Source organism: Lissotriton vulgaris, chromosome 7 (assembly GCF_964263255.1).
Source record: "Lissotriton vulgaris chromosome 7, aLisVul1.2, whole genome shotgun sequence".
Classification (NCBI taxonomy): Eukaryota; Metazoa; Chordata; class Amphibia; order Caudata; family Salamandridae; genus Lissotriton; species Lissotriton vulgaris.
The window spans coordinates 938,457,193-938,461,583 of record NC_141695.1 but is presented as its reverse complement, the minus strand read 5'-3'; the positions used below and the strand labels follow the sequence as shown (position 1 = coordinate 938,461,583).

Here is a 4,391-nt window from a genome sequence, read left to right as displayed (position 1 = left end):
TCAAATAGAAGACACACAAACGCCTGTGCCGCGTTTTGGTGCCTGCACCCCGTGTCGCCCCTTTTAAAGTTGTTGTCAACTACGTTATGTGTTTTGAAGCACTTTCTTTACTGTGCACAGGCTACCAGCGTGGTTACTAATGAACCAGCCCTGTAACAAGTTGGATGCTACAACATGCTATGCTAATTAAATACACTGAGTGTCGCTGTTCACCAGCAGTTTGCAAAGATGCAAAGAGACATTTCTTCATTCGCACCCATTTTTATTATGCTCAAAGGGACGACGCGGTGGGTTCAGAGGAGATTGTACAGCGTTAATTTAACCGCCATTATACAACATTTGGCCAGACTGTTCCTTAATTGATGTACTACATAGATTCTCTGCAAAATAGAGCTTATTGGCGAAACAACTTATTCGCATTACGGAATATATTAAAGCAATGCGTCGCAGCAACACACCTGAGATGGAACTGCCAGCGGCTCACAATCATCGCCATCTTAAACAGCTGGTTTTATTTTGCTTTTTATTGACGAGCATTGCAGTTCGCGGGCAGATTCGCTATGCCATCCCGGAAGAAATGGAGAAGGGCTCTTTCGTGGGAAACCTCGCGGAAGACCTGGGACTGAGTATAAAAGAACTGTCCGAGCGGGGACTCCGAGTGGTTTCTCGAGGTAAGACCTCGTACTTTGCCGTTAGTCTGACAAATGGCTATTTGTACCTTAACGAGGAGGCAGACCGAGAGCAGATATGCGCGCAGATAAGCCCGTGCCTGTTACAGGTCGAATTAATTTCGCAGAACCCCGTGGCGCTTTACAAAGTTGAGGTGGAAATTCAGGACATAAATGACAACGCGCCCACCTTTCCTGACGGTGAACTGCTGCTGGAGGTTAGTGAGATAAGTGCCCCAGGAGCACAATGGTCGCTGTTAAAAGCCAGCGATCCAGACATCGGCATAAATTCCATACAAAAGTATACTCTGCAGCAGGACACGTATTTTAAACTAGGCGCTACAAATGAAGCTGGAGACGAGGCAGAGCCTGAACTTGTGCTGGTAAAAACACTGGACCGTGAGCAAATGGCAACTCACCACCTAGTTCTCACTGCTGCAGATGGCGGAACACCAGCCAGGTCAGGTACACTGCAAATCCGAGTCCTTGTTTTAGATATTAATGACAATGCACCAGTGTTCAGCCATTCCGTTTACAAAGTGAATGTAATGGAAGATGTGTCTGAAGGAACTCTGCTGACCACGGTTACGGCTTCAGATTCAGATGAGGGATCTAATGCAGAGGTTGTCTATTCTTTTAGTAAAGTCCTATCCAGTGTCACCTCTCTATTTGAACTTAATTCCAAAACTGGAGACCTGTATTTGAAAAGAAAATTGGATTTTGAAGAAACACAATTTTTTGACCTAAAAATCCAGGCACGAGACATTGGAGGTCTGGTGGCACAAAGCAAAATTCTGATTGTGGTCATTGATATAAATGACAACCCCCCAGTGATTTCCATCACCACTCTCTCCTCACCAGTGTCGGAAGACTCAGCTCCTGGCACTGTGGTAGCTGTTTTTAACGTGCAAGATAGGGACTCTGGCAATAACTGTCAAATAACATGCTCAATTCCAGATAATATCCCATTTCAACTGAAGCCATCATTCGACAATTACTACAGCTTGGTTACAGACCAATCCCTTGACAGAGAGCAGGCTGTTGAATATACTATTGCAATCACAGCAGAGGACCACGGGAAACCTGTACTGTCCACTACAACAAAAATTGTGCTTCAAATTTCTGATATAAATGACAACCCTCCTGTGTTTGATCATGTATCGTACACAGCTTATATCATGGAAAATAACCCAAGAGGGGCTTCCATTTTCTCTGCAAAGGCCACAGATGCTGATTGGGGACAGAATGCCAAAATTTCATATTCTTTAATTGTCAGTTTCAAGCAAGCTGATCCCATGTCTTCATATGTTTCCATTAACTCTGATACAGGTGTAATTTATGCACTGCGCTCTTTTGATTACGAACAACTCAAGGAGCTCCATATACAAGTTAAAGCACAAGATCGTGGATTCCCAACCCTTAGCAGTAACATTACTGTTTTTCTTTGTATTGTGGATCAGAATGACAATGCTCCCCAAATCCTATACCCATCACTTGCTATGGATGGTTCCACAGGGGTTGAGCTCGCTCCCCGTTCTTCTGGTCCAGACGATCTGATCACGAAGGTGGTAGCTGTAGATGCAGACTCTGGGCAAAATGCTTGGCTCTCCTACCACCTGCAGAGAGATACCAGCTCTGGTCTTTTCACTGTTGGACAGCACAATGGAGAAATCCGGACATCTCGTGCCATTCTAGAGAAAGATCCCATTAAACTTACCTTTGTTATTTTTGCCAAAGACAATGGAACCCCATCTCTATCTGCTACAGTCACTGTCACTGTATTTTTAGCAGAGACCATCCCTGAGATGATTTCAGAGGATTCCATTCCAGAACCTTCTCGTGACAGTGAATCCAGTATTACACTGTATTTGGTGATTGCAATTGCATTTGTTTCGTGTTTGTTTTTAGCTTTTTTGATAGCATTGATGATCCTCAAGATTCTCAAATGGAATAACTCAAAACCATTAGCATCAGGAAACATACCTTGCACTGGTCTTCCTGCCTCCCAGTTTGTGGGAATAGATGGAGTGCGGGCGTTTCTGGAGGCCTACTCTCATGACATGACATTGAAATCTTATTCTGAAAATACAGATGTTAAGTTCCAGAATGTGCTGAGCACAAATGCATGCATTAATAATTTGACTCCATTAGACCGGGATCTTATACTGCTGCAAGATGGAAATGTCAGTACTGATAATGCCACAAGTGAAGTAAGTGCTTTTAATATATGTCAATGATTTAACTGTGCATTTGTTGATATTTCTGTATTGGTGTATAAATGATGTGCATTCCTGCTTAACAACTCTCAACATAGATCACAATACCTAACCATTTTAAGACTATCCGCCAAGACTAAACCTTTACAATGTCTCTATGTTTCACTAAATCACAGGTCAGCTATAAACCATAGGCATTTCATTGAAATTTGAAAAGAAATATATTTCTTCTGCTAGGTATTTGTTCCAACCAGCGCTTGCTTTACTTTTCATATTTACATTTCATCGACCAAGGTTACAGATGCTCTTCCTTGGTGACATCAACACAAGGGCATATAATGTCAATTATTTGTAAGTCTTCCCTGGGGGTGTGCATGTGTTTAAACTCCCCCCCCCCCCAAAAAAACCAATCTTTGTAAAAAAAAAATCACGGTGCATCCTTCACAAAGATCGAGTAGTTTTGGTGCAGAAAGCACCAACATCTTCTTTTTTTTTTTTTATTTTTTTTATTTTTTTTTTATTTATCCTCATTTGCCTGACCCACTCTTATTTAGCCTCCAACTGCCAACCACTTAATCCAGGTGCAGAGTTTCCTCTGCATCTTGTGCTCTATTAGGTGGAACTCGGCAATAGATGGCCCGAAGAGTATCGTGGGAAAAGACTCCAAACTTGAAGTTTTATTCAGTTGAACTAGCCATTCTGAGCCGGCTGGGGGGGGCCTAGTTCTTGGAGTTTCAAGGCATAATCATAGGACCGGGAAAAAAAAAAAAAAAAAAAAAAAAAAAAACCCCGGTTATTGTCTCCAACGAACCAAAACGTCCCAAAAGATACGGCTACGCTCGCCACCTGATCTCCTCAAATCTGTTTTAGAGGTTGCGTAGAGAGACGACAGCCAGTTTGCGTGGGTTGGTGCTGAATTTTCAATCCAAACCTTGCATATCTCTCTTCTTGCAAGCAGTATGGCAAAGAACAGAAATGTCCTAGCGTGGCCCTTTATATTATTGTCCCATCCAAATATAATCAAGGAGAGTGTGATGGAGATCGAAATATTAAGAATAGAGTCCAGAGTTGCTTTAACTTCATTCCCAAACTGTGATATGTTGGGGCATTCTTTGAACATATGGATATCTGAGGCTGCGATATGGCCACATTTATTACATTTCTTCCCTGGGATAAATTTAGATAGTTTTAGCGGTGTAAAATATGCACGGTGAATTGTAAAAAAATGATTACGTCTTAGCCATGCGGGTTTGACACATTTATATAATAGGGTACAGGAATTCTGCCAGGTTTCGATGCTCTGGGCCCCCAGATCTGAGCCCCATAGTTGTTCCGGGAGGGTGAAATCTCCGTCTGTCTCTTCTAGCAGGCACCAGTACCACTGCGAGACCTCTTTACCCCCTGCGGGTTGCGCTACCAATTTCTCTTCAGTGATGATATGCTTCCCTAATGGTACCCCGTACCTGTTTGTTGCCTTAACCCAACTATCTAATTGTAGATACTTAAA

At 42.6% G+C, this 4,391-nt stretch overlaps 1 pseudogene; it reads left to right on the top strand.

The window, feature by feature from the left end:
• Window positions 1-439: 439 nt before the first annotated feature.
• Window positions 440-2,905, top strand: LOC147702767 (protocadherin gamma-A8 pseudogene; annotated as a pseudogene).
• Window positions 2,906-4,391: the final 1,486 nt, after the last annotated feature.